At 34.0% G+C, this 19,602-nt stretch overlaps 1 long non-coding RNA gene across 1 annotated transcript; it reads left to right on the top strand.

Moving 5' to 3' along the window:
• The first annotated feature begins 14,252 nt into the window (after positions 1-14,252).
• Positions 14,253-19,337, top strand: LOC132603224 (uncharacterized). Its single transcript, XR_009568019.1, has 2 exons — positions 14,253-14,448; positions 14,941-19,337. It is a non-coding gene; the product is annotated as an uncharacterized LOC132603224 (long non-coding RNA).
• The last annotated feature ends 265 nt before the right edge of the window (positions 19,338-19,602 follow it).

Genomic DNA, 19,602 nt, shown 5'->3' with positions numbered 1-19,602 from the left:
GACTTGGATCCTTTTGTTTTATGCTCATTCAATTATTTTTTATTTCACCGTGACTAATTATATTTTAAAATCCAAGATATTTTTGTTAAAATACCACCCGAATCTTACATTACTTGTTTTATTCACTAAATAATATTTTAAGAAATAAAACAAAGTGGCTGGATACCCAAATTCTAAAAACTAGCGCCATTGTTCATCGAATTGAAGAGAATAAGAATTATCCATTTTTATAGTTACATAAAAAATACACCTTCAGCTTACTGCACTTATTTCGTATTGATATTCAACAGACTTTTTATTTTGGTTCAAGATGTATCTTTTTGCTCACTTATAGCGTTATGATTCGAGTGTTTTTGAAAATCCCAGGGAAACCCACAGCTGCTACCCTTCGGTGCACATTGGGTAACCTGCTCACTGTGTAATAGCTCGTAAACCACACAGAAGATGTAACCGCACTAGGCAAGCCTTGTTCGACGAGCTTTGACTGAGAAGGCTGCTGGTGAGGGGAATTGATCCCAGGTCTCCCATGTGAGAAACCACTCACCCAACCAACCCTTACGGGTACGATTCGAGTTTTTGCTATATAGATCAGTAGATTTTTTTTTTAGAGGTGGATATAGTTCTTGTTCATTTATGGGTGTGCCACCACCTTTTTTTAATTTCGTAACATAGTTCCTTCGATCCATTTTACTTGACATATGTTTTTTGCACGTCACTTAAGAAAACATTAACTAAAAGAGTAATTTAACTAAACTATTCTGTTTTATTGTCTGATCTCAAGTTATACTCTCTTTTTCACCACATTAATCTCTCTACACATTTATTGCATAATGGCAAAGGCGGAAGCCAATAATAGTTAATTATATTTTGCTTTCTAAAATGACAACTATTTAGGAGGACAAGTGAAATGGACCAGAGGAAGTATTGTTTAGTGTTAACTGAAGGAGTATTTTTTATTTATGTAGATACCTTGGACTTTAAGCATGTTATTTCATATTCAAATAATTAAAAATAGATTTAAACGAGCATCAAACAATATGATCCAACCATTTATGTAGAGACCTGGGACTTTAAACATGTTATTTCATATTCAAATAATTAAAAATAGATTTAAACAAGCATAAAACAATATGATCCAACCAATTAATATTTGAATGGACAGGTTAAAACACACCTAAACTATCACACTTTCGCAAGTTACCTATCCTAACTTTCTAGTGTTTTCATTACACACATAAATTATCACTCCCTATATATTAAAACACACCTTATATTGTTGAGTTGACTAAATGTTTAAAATTGCTCGACAAGTTTAAAACACACCTTATTGCTGAAAACCCCCATAAGAATGGATCAACTTGTCGTCTCTAACTGCTAATTGAGCTGACCCAATTTTTTTAAAATCTTTTTTGTTTCCCCTTTATCTTCTTGTTTTCTTCCCCTTTCTTCTTCATTTCTCCATCTGAGATTTTATTCACCTTTCTCCTTCTTTATAACCCTAAAATTTTATAGAAACCTAGGTTCTTTTACCAAAATCAGAAGCTAAATTATAATTCACACTGAAATTGAAGTTTAATAGGGGGAAAACCGAGGCTGACCATTTTTACTCATTTAGTTTTAATTTTAACCCTAATTTAGGTTTTAATTCGCCTTAACGTTTATCCATCTAATTAAAATCACTAATAAAAGTTCTAATTAGATTATGTACAAAATTAACCACGTCGAGTGCTAGTTGACACTTTTTAGTGAAAATGGAGCGTCTATCAATGCACTAGCAGCTAATTAAGCAACGGGATGTATTTTTATAATTATTTAAAAATACCACTATAAAGTGTAATTCTAGATCATAATCAGTTACATTACATAATTTTTCCAACAAAAAAATCATGCTTGTCGGCCCCTAGACAAAGTTAGACGTTGCACTAAGCATGCTCTACATATAGTAAAATTGTTTGAAAAATTCGTAGGAAATAAAATATCATTTGATCTTTCATGCCAAAGGAGGCATTGGCTAGGAACAATATAGTAGTGAAAGAAGCAGGAGGTATCTTACTATTTAACTAGTGAATTTGTCCGCGCTACGCGCGGTTGCAAAAAATCTCATTAAATTTACGGACTAACTTTTTTTCTTCTCACATTCAAATATTGAAATATATTATCACTTCAAACAAAAATAAAAGACGACGACAACAACAACAATCTCACAAAAAATATTTCATTATTTTTTTAGGAGAAGTACCATCTACTAAGGAAATGTGTATCGCAAGCCTACAACACACACAAACAAATGAAGTCTTGTCGATAAGCTACAGAGCAAGATAATAATGATATGGGTAACGGAAGTTTATATTTATTCAGAGGAACGACTGATTAAGAAGTAAATATGGCCAGTACCCATAATACCGTATTATAGTTTCTTTAGCATCAACAATGTTAAAACTTCACTACCTGCAACTCAGTAGCAACAATGCAATTGTCTCAAAAAAAAAATTGAATGGAGAGTTGGAGATTTTTACAAACACAACCTCTATTAGTTCATAAGCTTCTATTTTATCAATGAAATTAAAGTATGTAAGATTGCTTTCTCAGATTACGCATGCATAAAAAATAACATTCAGAATAAGAAATAAATGTCTTAAATTACGGGCATGCATGTGCAAAAGTCAACTTCCAGAATTAGAGATAGGCAATGAACTAAAAAATAACGCTTGCAGAAAATTGGAGAAAGAAATACAAAACCTGGCAAACAATAAATACAAAGAGGAAGTCAATCAATAAAAAAAGAACCTCAACAGCTATTGGTGAATTTACTATTTATCTCAACACTTCTCATTTTAGAGATAAACATGGAAGAAGTGATCGAGCCTGTTCGATTATCTCTAATAGGAGTTTAGTAGAAGCAGTTATTTTCTATACAAATTAATGAATTATTATGATTGAAACGTTTGGATCCTTTAATAGAAGTTTTAAGAAACAATTATTTCTTTAATGTAGTGTCATGAGTTAAATGAAAAGAATAAGGGAAATATTTTTTTAAAAAAATACAAATAGGATTCCTGATCAAAATACATCACCTTCCTCATTCGCAAAATTATATATTAGATTAGTGTAACTGTATGCCCGCTGAGTGGTCATGAAGTTATCTAAAATTATTGTTATTAAATTTTAATGTCTTATAATAAATATATGAAAAAACTAATTATTTCCTAATAAAATGTTTTTCATGATCTTTTAACATCATATATGCCCTTGTGCCGAGGGTCTACCGGAAACAACCTCTCTACCTTCCAAGAGATAAGGGTAAGGTCTGTGTACACTCTACCATCTCCAGACCTCACTTGGTCTTGGTGGAATTTCTCTGGGTATGTTGTTATTGTTATTTTAACATCATTTATAAAATTCTCTATCGGAAGAAATTTGTAACATTCCTCATTAATTATATTCTAAAAAAAATCATTTAAACAATTATACAATGAACTTGAATAAGCAGAATCAGAAAATAAATGTTGCCAATTTTTTCTTCTCCTTCTAATGCCTTTTCAATTGTATTTTGCTTCTGAATATGAATTGTAGTCACTTATATTTCATAAGATCCATATTTTCTCGTTTCTTTCGAATAGTTTAAAAAAAAAATAGAATGAAAGAAGAAAAAAAAAAAAAAGGGACAGCCTGATCCATAAAATGACAGAATTCAGTTTCTACAAAATACCAGGAAAAAGAATATCACTAAGATCTCCGTCATAACAATAGCACCAAAAGAATTATCATCTATTCAAGCTTCTATGTATGAAAGTAAATTAACAAAATCAGTATCTACAAAATATCGGATGGAAAAAGATATCAAATGGTTATCAAACTCACCATGACAATAAGTATATATATACTACTATATCATCCAATTGAGATTTCATTACATGTCAGAAGAAAAACAATACTCATCATAAACCTAAAAGGTCATCTATTCAATCTAGTATTCACATTGCCCAGAGAAAAAGAAAATATCAAGCTGATATTAATCAAAATTGTCCATCATCAAAAAGCACAGAAGAAAAAAAATCACATATATGTCCCTATATTTACATACCCTTATATATAACCATTTATGCTCCCGACTGCAATAATCGATACTAAGCGAGAAACAATATCCAAACTTCTCATCAGTCGTTGAGAAACAATGTCTAAGCATCTTGTTTCATGCTTTAGCTGACGAAGATTAAAGTCCAAAATAATGACACCCCGCAAGGCCTTTCTTTTTACATTAGGAAGATGCAATGCAGTGAGGAAACGAAAAGAAAGTTCCAATATATAAAACATCACACAATGGAAGGTTATAGACTTGAAAAGACATAACCACCTATAAAGAGGTGTAATTAAACACATTTAACAACGGGGGGTTATGGATGTAGATTTTTAATACAATACATTTCTTGCAGTTTTTCATTGTCATTCTTAATTATAATAATAGACCAAAGAATGAAGAAAAAAGGAGAAAAAAGATAAATAGAATCCTTGGCCAAAGAGAGGTGCCACATCACCTTGTTTATTGCTAGCTTTATATTATATATAGATTTGTGTGATCACGTCATCTTCAAGACTTATTAGAAAGGTGAGACATTTATTTACTTATATTAGATATACAAGGTTAAAACTTTTCATTTGTGTGAAAAGGAAGTCATGTTATTAAATTACATATTGTCTCTTCAACATTTAATGTTATTTATATGTTGCAGTATATGGATTTTGGCCGTTACAGCAGAGTTGCAAATATAAACCCCCTATCTGTAATTCATAGCAAACATAAAGTGGAAATTGTGATATATTTTCTGATTTTTGGCAAGATCAAGAATCTTCAATGAATAGTCATTCCAAACATATACATATGATGTTAAGTTCCAAGTCAAGGTACCTCTTATTTTCCGCCCTCCAAAGCTTAGATAGAAAAAAATATCAACTGACGTTTTCTGTTTCGGGGTTGAACACTTATCTCCCATGGATTTATAGTATGTCTTCATGAATTTTATTTGTAATTACTTTTATGTCCTAAAATTATTGATTCATACGTTTGTGTTGTGTCCTGTTTATAGATTATATGAATTTACATGATCATAAAGACTAAATCTTTGATGTTTTTGGAGGAATTGTAGAGGTGGATCCATTGAATATGGAAAGAGGAGACATTCTTCAATATTTTCAAGAACAATTTCTGCATCCAAGCTTTGCAGATGTGATGCTTTGGGATCACAAATTCATAATAATGCACTTGTTTCTCTTGAAAAAAAGTCATATGTTAAGGTATTATAACCATTTTATCTCATCTTTGATACTTCATCTATCAAATAGTTTTTACTCTAGGTCCTAAATTTGCAAAAATGTTATGTAAAAAAAGATTGATATTTAATTCACACGCATGGAGAATTGATATAACCAGCTTCAACTAGCTCAGAATTGTGGCAAACGCACACAAAAAGGATGAATTGACTCCCAAACTTCAAACCTCCGATTCTTTACTGTACTGAGGGAGTAATATTTTCAATTAAAAATTTTAAGGTATACTCGAGGGAATTATGGAAGGGGAGCCTGGCATAACTGACAAAGTTGCTGCCATGTGACGTGTAGGTCACGGATTTAAGCCGTGGAAACAGCTTCTTGCAGAAATGCAAGGTAAAGGCTGCGTATAATAGACCCTTGTGGTCCGGCCATTCCCTGAACCCCGCGTATAGGGGGGGCTTAGTGCACTGGACTACCCTTTACTCGAGGAATTTATGCAAATAAATTCTTGATTTTTCCGTTTTTGGGAAGTGATATCTTTTTAAATTAATATACATAACAGGTTTGTCCAAAACATTAATTTTTTTATTTTTTTATTTGTTTTTGTGTGTGTAGAATAAGACCAATAGACTTGTTATGCAAGAACAAATGGCGAAACTTGAGGAGGAGCTGAGAGATAAAAGAGAGCAATTAGGATTAGTTGAAGAAGAAAAGAACAGAGCCATTAATGAACTTAGTGAGATGAAATCAAGAGAATACTACGTAGAAGTTAAGACTTTGAAGGAATTGCTTAGTAACAAACAAGAAGAATTGAAGATGAAAGACAAGAATATCAATTCCTTGAAGTTAGAGCTCGAAAAGGCGAAGAAATGGGAGCTCAAGTTACTAGAGAAAGATTCTAGTTTAGGAAAAGTGAAAGAGGGATTTAATCATGTAAAAGCATACAAGATACGCGTGACAGCTTGGTTGTCTAATTTTAGAAGAAGAGTTCAAGAATTAGAAGATGAATCGAAGAACATGAAGTTATCGGAGTCCAAAATATTTGATGCTTGGTTATCAAAGACTAGGCAGTTTGAACAAATCAAGATTAAACTCGAAGAATCTAAGTTTGAGATAGCGACTCTTCATGAAAAGATTGAAACTTTAGACACTTGTTCCAAGCAAAATGGCGGTTATCTTAATCATTCTTGCAATGGGGAGATTTCCAATTCGATAGATAAGGAAATGGAAAATCTCAGGTTTGAACCCGAACTGGCAAAAGAGAATGAGAAGATTGCATCATCAAACGCCAATGCTTTGAATAATGAAATCAAAGAGATGATCAAAAGCACTAAGGCCAGATACAAAATGTTTTTGGATAAAGCGAAAAAGGAAACAGAACTATATAGGAACACAACAAACAGATTGAAATTAGAGGCAGAGGAGTCACTTTTGGCTTGGAATGGGAAAGAAATGAGCTTCATCACGTGTATAAAAGAATTTGAAGAAGAACGAAATCTTGCTCTACACAAGACCAGTAAGCTAAACGAGTCTCTTAAAGCAACAAGGGAAGAAAACTACAGATTGAGAGACATCTTAAAGCAGTCTATCAATGAAGCAGAGGCTGCAAGAGACTTAGCTAGACGTGAAAATTCTCAACTCAAAGATTGCCTGGCTAAAAAGGGATGAATCGATGCCATTTTCTTTCTTGAGTACAAAACAGATGCTCTATTCAGCATGAAAAGAACATAAAAATGTACTCCAGATAACAAGCAGAAGGCATGAAGTCACCAAAGGCAATATTCGAGGAATGCGAAGATGGCAAAATACAAAAAAGGAACTTCCAGCTTCAACTTTAGTGAGTTCTAATGATCTGGAAGATGTAGAACTGAAAATTGGAGTTGAGGATCCAGACAATGCAGAGACTCAAATATCCACTAGTTTTATTTAAGAACTGTATAAATCTACAAAGACCACGAAGAAGCTATTAACAATTGGAAACAAAAAGAAAAAAAATATAGAGCATGGTTTCATGCTGTTCTATTCTAAGCTCTTGTTTCTTCTTTTCCTTTTGTACTATGTGACACCATAGTTCTCATTACTGTAGTGCTACCATTTCTGACCGTGCAAGTTGCACTCTAAGTGCTTCAAGGGCGTGTTATCATTATGTAAAAATCTTGGTTCCAGATGAAAAGAGTTACAAAGCTGAAGTACAAAGCTTGTAGACGTTAAATTGCACAACATGAACCTAAAACAAAGTTCCGGCAACAAAAAAGAAAGGTCAGAGATATATTCCCGCCGCATAAAAGATTAATAAATGATACTTAAAAAACTACAAATAAGAACTCATTGCAATTTCAAGACTCTAGAAAGTAGTAGCTGCACCCCCCCCCCCCCCCCCCACACACACACCAAAACCCACCCCACCCAAAAAAAAAAAAAAAGGAAGAAGAAGAAACCCTTCTAAATGCCAGATAACAAAAGGCATCTTGGGGACTGGTCTAAATGAAATAGCAGGATAACAAAAAGTTGGTAAATCGGAGGTATAACAACAATTCAAATGGATGCACTTTGAAGTAGCTTCATATTTAACTTCACGAGGTAAGGGGGAAACCACTGAAATAAAACTATTCCTCCAAACAAAAAGCAAATAAAAAATGCGATTATCGAACAAACGTCTTACCATTAGTCTTCTCCATTGTATGTTTGCTTTTTCCAAGTATAGACTCCCCTTCTTCATTCTTCAAACTTCAACACAATAAGTGAAAAATGAAAAAGCTGTCAGTATGACAAACTCATCACGAACTAATTGGTGAGATGGTAAGGAAAAAGAAGCAGGTGAAAGAGAATCTCATACTACTTACCTTTTTCCCATTTAAGCTAAAAATCATAACCGAAGTCAAAGCATTCTTTTGAGAAGGACATCCAAAATCAAAGCATTATTAAGGAATTTGAAAACTGCCTCTATACTAGGCGAATTATGTTTCTTTGTCCCCCTTTTCCCCCTCCCAAAGTAGACAGTTAAATCATAGATAAAAAGGGAGTGTAAAGAATCGCAAAAGATGAAAGGCATAAAGTAATCACCCAATGTACAAAATAACGTAACAGAGAAAATTGTTCTCAGTTTTTCCACTCAAGTTCTGTATTGAGTTTTCATCAACTAAATCAATTATTCATGCATTCAAGAACGAAAAAGACAAATATGAGTGACAAAGATGACTAAATCTCAAGCTCGTATGGGTCGGTCATATGAATCCTTACAATCCATTTCGCTCTTGTGTGTGCTCATTCTCTCTAATTTTTTGTTGAAACTAAAAAACCATTTAGACGAGCGAAATGGACTAATCTAACATTCGAGGTTCTCTACATACTCTCTCAACATATCAATCTCTAAAAGAATGAACAACAGTAGGCACATGCCAAAAGTGCGTGCTTCATGAAACTCAAGATCAAGGTCGTCAGAAAGAATATTAATGCTTGTTTCAAGACCTTTCGATGTAAATGTGCTATTACTTCTTCCATTGTAGCCACTACATAGTTGAAAGGGAAACATATGGAGGATTAAAGGATAAAGAGATAGAATAGTTATAAATAAATAATAAGCACGTAGATGGCAAAGCATTTCTCTTCTGCCCGTTAAACTGCACTGCAGCATGCTTGCAAAAGACAAAATAAAGGCTGCTGTGGAAGATTTACGAGGCAAAGCGGGCAAATTCAGTGAATATGCAAGGGGACAAATGATAAATGTACTCATCGAAACATAGTTGCTTCCTGGAAATAAAAACAAGCAGAAGAACATACCAGTAGTATGTGTAGGGTTTTGAGGATCTCAGAACATGTAAAGTTTTTTACTTGATAGAGGTTAGCTTGTAAATCCAGCCATATGGTTAACAAGGCTGTTTTGACTTCTCAAAATAAGAAAAAAAAAATTAGAAAATATGTTCCGTACCATCTATTTACCTGTGCACAGTTGTCACTGCCGTAAATTATGCTATGAAGCTTTTTTCAAAGATTTTAAAACTGATGCAAATGGGTGATAGCGTTAAGCACGCTCTGTTTAACGCTAACCACAGTTTTTGTAAACCATCCTATTTCCGAAGTTGTCTACTTCACAATGAACACATGCATTTGAACTATGGCATTGATTTGTCCTGCCCCCCGCTCATAAAATGATAAAATAGCTATATTGTTAGAGGTTAAAAATACAAATATCTAACAAAGAGAGACGGAAAATGGAAAAAGGTGAGGAGAGGTGAAGAACTAAGATGCCAATTGCAGAGAGGGAGCATTTAGAACCACAATTTATCAAACTTCCAAATCATGTAAATTTCCTCACCTCCAAATTCCCTTTCAGTTTCTCTTTTTACCTCATGAGATGTTTTACTTGATGAATATATTGATTCTGTTAACATTCTAATTTTTCCTAGAAGTTTTAAGATGACAATGGCCATCTTCTGCGTAAAGCATACAGCATACTGTTGTTTGTTCGATACGTCTACGTCTATGTTTCATAGAAACTTCATCAATATATAAATTTCAACAAGGCCATTGACATGGATTACATAACTAAGCTCTCATTTTCAACTAATAAACCACTAAAAGAATTAATTTGCAGCAAAAATTACATAATTGATTACTTTTGTATTTGTACTGTTAGAATATGTTAGAATCTTTTAAATATTCTAGAAAATCGCAACTACTTAGCTTGATTTGCTCCCATAGGAAAAGATCCCGTTTAACCAGCAAAGTGATCTCTTTCAGTAACAATGCTAGGCACTTCCTTCTTAGCTTTGTTATACTTTTCAGAGACTTCTCCATCTTCTATTTTTGTAACTTCCTATAGCTTTGTGTCGAGTAATGTTCCGGTCGGGGATTTCATTGCATCATGTATTCTCGATGTCCTGAACCAGCAATTTCAGTAAGAAAGAGGTGCAGGTTCAAGATTCCCAAATCGCCATAAGAGGATTGGACAGTTAAGATTGGGTGACATCATTGCCTATTCTGCGGGAGCTGCTCACCAGGTCTGCAGCGAATGAAATGAGGAGGTTTTTGTTGTTTTGGAAGACAGTGCCAAAAGACTTGATCAAACTTCGAGGGTACCTTAGAAAATTGGGTTCAGAGAGCATACAAAAGATCCTATAGAACCATAGTGCTTGTTAATAAATAAATAAAAAAAAAAGGTTTTCAAGCTGGAAACCCACAACAAGGACAACATCTGCAGGGATATCAAGATGGTCGCTTAGGCAGGGCACAATTTCTATCTGGAAATGTCTTCAGAGGCTTTGACAAAGAATTATTGGCCGAGGCAATAGGCGTAGATAGGTAGACAGGATCAGGATGACCAGAAAGAACAAGAGGAATGTGAGGAGCGACAAGACATGAACAGAATTTAGGAGATCATCTGCTCCGCAAAAGTAGGAGATAATAATGACAGCTCCTCTCGTGCTACCCATCCATGTAGTAGAACGGGGGGCTTTTTTCATGTATATGCAGATTACATGATATAAATGAACGGTGGCAGACCGTCCCCTGCATTAACCTTGTACCTATGTCCTGAGAGCTAGATGAATTCCATAAGGTAGACAACCACGATAAGCGCATACAACAAGGATTATTATCTCTTATAAGACATGAGAGAGTAAGAAAGACCTGAGATCAGAATTATGAGAAGCAAAAAAGAACAAACCAATTCAGACTAAGAATATATGCTACTAATAAAAGGGGTAAAGCATGAATAACAAAGTGCACTTACATAGCCATCCCATCCAGGGGGTGGATGTTGTTTGAACTCTCAACAGGTACACTTTTGGAGAGTTTCAATTTCACCTTTAGAGAGTCTGCCGATTTTTGAACTGTAAGGGTTGCCATTCCCGATTCACTAATACCAAGATGAGCGATCGCTAGAAATGTTCCATTAGACAGGTCAATCATAATTGGACAATGAAGCATATGAGGAACATACAGTGAAACTGGTCATTTTAGTTCTTGTCGAAGGCTATTGGATTGAAACCATCTTTTATGATAATAATCATACCCATATAAGCACAGGTCATTGTTGAACCAATACAAAATTGAGTCACATACGATCGGCTTGGTAATATTGACAATATAGACTAGTACGGGTAACCCTTTGGGAATGGGAAGGCGCAAAAACAACCGCAAGTTGGGATGATCTTCCACATAACGTGATACAAGAATAGCAAGTTGTTGGCATCTGCAGAATCAGTTAGGCTGAGGTGGCAAGTAGTTAGAGTTAGTCACAGGTTGTTGAGGAAGTTATAGTAGCTGTAGCTAGTTGTAACCAGCTATAGATGGTAGCTATTTTAGCTGTCATTTTCTTCGAGTTTACTCCTAGATTAATAATTTTCCATTGCAACTGGCATCATAACGCACCTCATCCGTAAGGAAATCATAAAACATCATAGAACCTTTATGGAGTTAGTAGAAAACGATTACTGTTCGATCCCTAACGATGGAATAAGTAGTATAATGAATAGTACGATCCTCTTTGTCATGTAGCATCTCAAACGGCAGAGTTTCCGAAGCTTGGGACTCAAGGTCGTAATATTCCCCTTAATTCGGACGAAGTGTTTCCGGAAAGGAATCCCCTAAATCAAAACGATAAAATTCCTGCTCCGTGTTATATATACTGCTGATTTCTTGAATTCGGTTGCCATTGAAATAGACCCTGATGGTTTCGGAGGAATACCTACTATTTCTATTACTTTTGGGAAACCACCACACCCCGCTTTTCCTATTGCGGACTGCAGTCTCGTATTTGGGCCCTGTCTTCTTCAATGAAATTTCTACTCCGTAGCAAGAAATTGTTCATGCATGTCACTAATTGTACCGAATTTCTTTTACCTTGTTTTTATTAAGGAATTTGGTAATTTAACCTAGGGTCTGGAACTGGGCTTTTGAGCATTCAATCAAATTTTCTTCATTGAAATTGAAATTTGGTTTCTTTTCCGCATTCCTCTGCTTCCGAAACTACTCTATTTATTTGAGCGGACGGAGCACAGTCTGATGTTGATAGAACGTTCTGCAAGGTGTTGTTTCTTTTGTCACCATTCTGTTTTTCTATCCGATTCTTATTTTTCTTAATCAAAAGTTTCATTAATGATGCAACCCCTGACAACATGAATTTTTTTTATTGTATTTGTTGAGCAAGAATCTAAAATGAATTGGAGGGTAAATTAAATTTCGACTACTATGTTGGGCATGTATATATATACGGAGTTCCAATCCAATTTTATGTATGAATACTAAGCTCTCACACACAAAAAAGAAGAACAAAAATATGAACAACCAATTGTTTGAAGTGCGATCGTTTGAAGTGCGTATGACAGATTCTTACATCAACCATGATGATTTAGTATGTTAATTTTTTTGAATCTTACTCTAACCTTTACCTTTCTTTGTTCATATTTTATTATAATAATACCTTAATGTTTTTGCAGTATATTCCTTCAAGTATGTATGAACACCTTCCTCCATCACCAGAGTTTACAATTCTATGCTGTCGTGGATTAATGTGGCATGTAACTCTGGTTCATTGTGGTCGAAGAAGGAGAGGGTTTGTCCTTAGATTTTGGTTGGTTCAAAATGATCAAGGGGGTGTATGCTTCCTTGTTGATTGGGATGAACGAACAGTGCAAGATCCCGCCGTCATTGATTAATTTTTACTAGTAGTAGTAGTTTTAAGCAAGTGTGCATATTATAGTAACATGTATCCTCCGTCAGTCCTTTCTGTCTGTAGTTTTAATTCTCTAATTTTATGCAACATTATCCACATTTATGCAACAATTATAGTAGTTTTTTTTATAATAGTAGTAGCTTAAGTAGTTTTTTTTTTTTTTATATATATATATATATAATAGCAGGAGTTTTAGACAATTATTCTTATAATAGTACCATATCCTCCATTTTTTTTTTTATTATTGAAAAACAAACTAAGAAAGAAAATTCCAATCGCAGTTCAAAATCAACACATGAATTCAAATTGTTCAAGCATGAATTGTTGCAATTGATTTTTTTTACAAGGAAACTAAAACGATTTGTTAGTAGCATATTATATATATTTCTAAGGAAACTAATTCAATCTCTTTCAAACCTAATCATTTTTCCAATGGCTAATTGAATGAATTGTTAGAACTCATCTTTGACCACATGCATTGTTTCTATTGAATTTCTTGAGAAGCAAAGTAAATTGAATAGGAATTCTCGGTGGAGGGAAAAAGTTCATTTTTAAGTTTGTTGGTTCTGTACATACTTTTAATTTCATCTCTGTCATACCGATTCCTTTTTCAATGGCTAATTAAATGAATCGTTGGAAATCATCCACATGCAGTGCTTCTAAATAAATTTTTGAGAGGGAAACTAAATTAAATACTACTCCCTCCGTCCCAAAAAGATTGTCTTAGTTTGGCTTGGTGTTGACACCTAATTTTTGACCTCCCGTAATTTATTTCAATCATTCAGAGTCCCCGGATAATGAATAAAATGATCTTGAAAGATTTAAATGATTTTTATAAATTGTCCAAGTCAATATTTCACTCCCTTAAATTAATAAAAGGGATTTTCATGCATCATAAATTTATTTAGAAATTAATGAGTATTATCATGATATTTTATGAGATTTTGTTAAATTTATTTATTTTTTTAAAAAAGAGAAAGAGAGAAAAAGGGTTTTTAATTATTTAAAATTATCAAGAAAATGAAATTTTGCAAATACTTTATTTCTTTTTAATCCATGAAGTTTGAGTAATTTAAATAATTTAAGTAATTAACTATTTAACCCTTTTAATTTCTATTTTTTATATATAAATAGGTGTGTATAAATATATACACACACACTTGGTGTATACATAAACACTTGGGCCTTTTTAATATTCAGAATTTGGACCGAGTCCAGCCTAAGACCAGGCTGAGACCCGGCCCAATTCTTAAATGGTTAAGAGGGTATACTCCCCACCCTTTGTTTCATTTTTTCCTTTTTGCAAAAAACCCCCCCTCCCCTTCCCCCGCTTCTCTCTCTTCTATTTCCGTGAAACCCTAGCGCCGCTTTGACTTTCCGTTGCCTCTCTTCGCCAAAAATGGCATGTTTACAGAGCATGGCTGACATATACAACTATTGCATGGTTATTGTGGTGAAAGCATTAATTGTTACACCTGATTTCGTGTTCTTTCTACCCGAATATGGTAATAAATCCTTGCTTTACTTATTTTTCAAATTTTTCAGTCAAAACTCATGATTTTCTTTTGCTTTCAAGTTATTTTGTTTATTATTTCTCCCATTTTTCTATTGGTTCATGTTTATGGGTACAGATCTACCTAAGAAAGGTCAGATCTGACCACATGTGTTGCTAAATCATTAGATCTGGGTCGTTGGTTTTTTGTTTACTGAGTATTTGGTTTGGAAGAGATTTATCCCACATTGTTTGTTGTTAGTTTTGATTGAATTTTTGGGGTTCTATAAATAGAACCCCACTCTCACAAAAACAGAGGTCGGAAAAACAAGGAAAAAATAGTAGATAGAGAAATAGAGGAAAATTTGAAAGTAAAAGAAGTTGGAAAGTTTCGATTTTTCAAAAAAGCTTCTTAGTAAAAAATTTAAAACTTTGACTGAAATAGATGGGGTTTTCTCAGTTAAAATATTTTTCCTTACTTCATTTTATTTTTTGTGTGGCTAAGTTGTTGAGGTTTGAAGCACAAAGCTCCCAAATTCGTTCTTTTCTTGGCTGCGCACATAAAAGGTAAATTTTAATTCATTTTTATTCTTGTTATTTAGAGTTTTGCCTAGTCTAAGTGTATTTATATTAGTTAAGTTGGCTTGTGGTTTGATGCTTGTTAATGTTGGTTCTTATTGTTAATGGTTGCCCTACTTGATTGTGTGCTTAACTTATGGATCTACTTGAGGCAAACACAATAGCACAATAGAACTAGTGTGAATGTTATGTTGAAACTCATGGTGAAGTAGGCTGTTTGGACTTCCTATTGGTTCGTTTATTCATGTGATTCTAATGTTCCATGCTTACTTTGAAGGGGTGTGTTTGGAGTACTTTGAAAAAATCCACTTTTCTTTTCTTTCCCTCTTGAAGTCATGTTAGTCTGTGAACCATAATCCTAAGTAGAACCAATGTAGTAAAGTTCAACTTATTTCCCTCTACTCAAATCCTAGGTGTTGTTTAAACGAGATATGGCAGTTTGTGTGTTGATTTAGATGAATATGGATAGCTTACTTGTAATGTGTGCTTGTGTTTATAGTTAGAAACCACATATTTTTTGCTAATCAGTCATGAACTACCCTCACTAGTGAAGTAAAGTCCCTTATCAAAGTCATCTTATCTATGAATGCTTGAACTTAACAAATTGGTTTAGGTACAACTCCTGGTGTGTTCTCTTCTTTTGAAATAAATAAATACTTAGGTGTAAGTTAAATCTGTTTGCTGATCCTTTGAAGATACAACAGTAGGTTATTCCATTTTTCCTTTTCCCTCCTTCTTAAATGATCTTACTCACATGAAGTAGAGTAAAGCTAGGATTAATTAATGGTTGGCTTGCTTATCAATTAATATTCAGATAAAAAGGGAATAAGGTTCAGTTTGAGTTTGTGGATTAGTAGACTGTTAATGGCAATACCTATGGTTATGTTATCATCTAATGTAAGCCAGAGTGTGCACTAATTGTCTATGATTTGTAGCAAATCCTAGAACTAATGTGACTAAGTGCTTGAGTGTGAAATCTGTTCTATTCTTTGGTTTGATCAAGGCTTTAGTTTTCTTGTTAGAACTTGCTGCTTAAACACATAGAGTCCATAACTTGTTTTGTGTAGTTCATGTCACAAGTCTTACATCTGAAAATGGTCTACTCTTAAAAGTTCAGAGTTTGGTAAAAAGGAAAAATGAAAATAAAGGGTCAACTCTAGGAACTGTAAGACTAAGTCCTCATTTGAAGTTTAATTAGGATTAATCTAATTATCCTAACTAGTTAGTAAGATGGTCATTAACTTGTAATTTGGTTAGTGATCATGTTGGAATTGGAAGGTATAAAAATAGAAGGAAGTAGTTGTCCTGGGGGGGGGGGGGGGGGGGGGGAGTCTGTTCTGCTATCTTTGATCTCCTGTTGTTAGCCCTATCCTCATTAGTTATTTTATCTAACTAGTGAGGTAAACTTGTTATGAAAGTGGACTGATATGCCATACTCTTGCATCTATGTTGTATTTCGTTCATGTATAGGTCTTCATTTGGTAGATGATCCTAAGTGTTAAAACTTAACAAGTTTTAAGTATTAAAAGAAGGGTGAAATGAAGCAATTTGGTTTTGATTTGTCTAGTCTTGAACAGCTTGGAGACTGAGGCTTTTGTTTTGAGACATGAATTCTATTTTGCTTTTTTGTGTGCATAAGTGAAGGATATAGTGATAATAACTTATGGTCCTTGACTGTCTAGGCTAAACATGAAAACAAATAGGAAAAATCTTATAATTCTAGTCTAAGGAAAAGAAGAGGATAAAAGGATAGAAGAAGAGGGAAATATGTGGTTGAAACCTTAAAAAAATATTTGGCTTTGACCTGTGAACTGTTCAGTCATTCTTTTGGTATATGCTAAAGGGTAATAAAAGGAACCATAAGTGTAGATGTGGGGGTTGAAAACCACTTGGCTAAATGGGAAAGTCTTTTAAAGGCATCTTAGGAGAGGATTGAGAAAGAGTCAAGCATTACTTGACCCATAGTATCTTTCTTCCCAATTAAGAGCTTGTCATCGCATTCTTCATAAGCCTATAGGGTGTAACCTCTTGCCTTTGCACATTTGGTGTTTCGTTGCCATTTTATTAAGTTAAAATGGATCTTAAAAAATGAGTTTCTTGTGCATTTATCAATTGTTCACTCAGATTAATAAACCTGGTCTTGTTGTGTCTGTTTTGATGTGTCTTAAGGGAAGTGGTTTGACTAGTTTAGATGATATATGATAATTTGAAAGATTGCATTAAAACTGGAAAGAGGAAAAGACTTTTCAAAAAAGGAAAGAAAAGTTCTATGAAGATAACATGATAAGATATAACAGATTCTTTGATATTTGGTTAAGTTAAGCTCATAACCAGGACCTTTATGTGAATTCTATGTATATTGATTTGAGTCCAACTTGTGTTTGAAAGATGGCATGTTCTCTACCTGTTTCCTATGTCATAATAATACCTTAAAAATAAGGAAACCAGTGGTTTGCATCCATTTAAGGTGGCAGTACAGTCTGAGGGGTATATTTGACCCCTTCTTTGTGATACTTTGGACAACATGTCATGTTCTCCATTTTTGAGATGTGTTTTGAGTCCATTAGTCTAAAGCCCAAGTAGAAGATAAAAACTGAACTTAGTCATAATGGATAGATGTGTTTTCTTCTTTATGCAGCATCAGAAATCAGCTAAGGATATGATATACTTGTCCAGTTTTGAAAGAATGAAAACCAGGAATAGGCCATTGTTTGTGAACATGTCTAAGTTATGTGCATTCCTTTAAAATCAACTTGGATCTTTCTGCAATAGAATAGGGTAAGGAGAAAAGATCTAAAAGAATTTCAAACTCTGAACTTAAAAAATGTAAATCTTATGTGCATCCATGGGACTTTTGGCCCTTCTACCTGCTTAAATTGTGCGTGAAAAATGTTGTTGTTGTAACTAAGGTTGTGTCCTCTACATAGAACCATTAAGACTTGAAAGTTCTTTGGAATTTTCCACAGTTGATCCTTGCTTGGATTTTATTTTTGCTTATGTCTCAAACTGGATTCTGCTGGGAGTAATGCAACACCATACTAGTAGATGGTTGTTCAATAAAAAGAGCTTTGATTTCCACCTACTTGGATTTGCCATATCATACTTGTTAGGATTATAGTTTGGTTCCTTCTGTTTATTCTCTAGGAGGATCACCTAGACTTTAGAATATAATTCCTAAAAAGTGACAAAAACCTTTACTTGAACTATGCATAAAATGTCTAGGCTCATTTGAGGATTTGCTTAAATAGTTTTACATGTACTTTATGAATGCCAAATCTGTTTGGTTGTGCGATGTCAAGAAGCTGATTTACCCTATCCTTGTGTGTCTTTATACTTTACCACATCTCCTTGATTCAATACTATTAAGAATTGTGTTGCCCCTATGTGATTGTCAGTGTTGTGATTACTTGGTTTAAGTTCATTCTTAGCCATACTTTGCCCGTGCGGATTGCTTTCTTTTTCCATGTTTAAGTCATACTTGATGTCTTGGCTTTGGTTCATGAGATTAATTGGCCTGCTGAGTCTATTGATCTCTTCTCTCCTAGTTCTCATCTGTTCTTGCTGACTTATAATTGTTCTATATACATGTATATTGTGCCTATCCTATTTATTCCAAGCCATGTGTGTGTATGTGGATCTGTGTCCTCCATGGTTATTGTTGGTTGAGAGGCAGTTTAGGTGAAAGGAGGGTCTAGTTTAAGCCTTCCCTGGTGACCAGCCATGTTGGAGGTTTGTGAAACCTCTTGGAACTTGTGCGGCATCAAGAATAAAAGGGGGGGGGGGTAATGACTTGGCCTTCCCATCAACCAGGTTTAGGGTTTGAGTTTAAAGACATGGAAAGCACATATGCACATTATATGGGCTTATGAATAAATAGGATATATTGCCTGTACATGTGTATATTTATGTATATAATAGGACCAGTAAATGAATAGTGTGTTGTGTATTATGTGTGTGTAGTATATGTATGACAGAAACAGTAAAATTTAAACTAACTGGAGTCTTTTGTTTCTTTCCCCTCTCTACTGCATGGCCACTTGGGCCAAGGTCCAGTCACCCTATTGGATCAGCCCAATAGGGAAAATTCTTTCAAGTTTCGTTGAGTTTAAAAGAAAGGAATGGGAAGCTAATATAGTGAAGGCCCAGTCATGGGTTAAAATGGCATGACCCAACCATGGGTGAAAATGGTTGGGGTTTGGTACACCCCAATTTACTTTCCTTATTATATTTATGTCTTCTTTATCTCACTTAAGTGCTTCTTGTATTGTATTTGTATTTGTAAAAAAAAACCACAAACATTATTGGAATCATTTATATTGCGAATTAGGCATCTTAGGAAAAACGGTGCATATGTCGTTTAGATTGACTCTAGCTCCCAATTTTATTTTTTTTTTTTAAATTCTGGAAAAGAAAATGCGTACTGATTTTTGGAAGATTTAAAATAGAAAACAACTCCTTTTGGTCTTAATAAATGACAAACTAAAGAGGTTTTGTAAAAGTAATAATGGTACGACGTATTGTGTAAAATTAAGAGGATGAGAAATTAGGCAAAAAAATTGTTTTTTTCAAACTATTGAAGCATGTCTCT

The sequence above is a fragment of the Lycium barbarum genome, chromosome 7 (assembly GCF_019175385.1).
Source record: "Lycium barbarum isolate Lr01 chromosome 7, ASM1917538v2, whole genome shotgun sequence".
In the NCBI taxonomy this organism is placed as follows: Eukaryota; Viridiplantae; Streptophyta; class Magnoliopsida; order Solanales; family Solanaceae; genus Lycium; species Lycium barbarum.
This window is presented reverse-complemented; position numbering and strand designations above follow the sequence as displayed.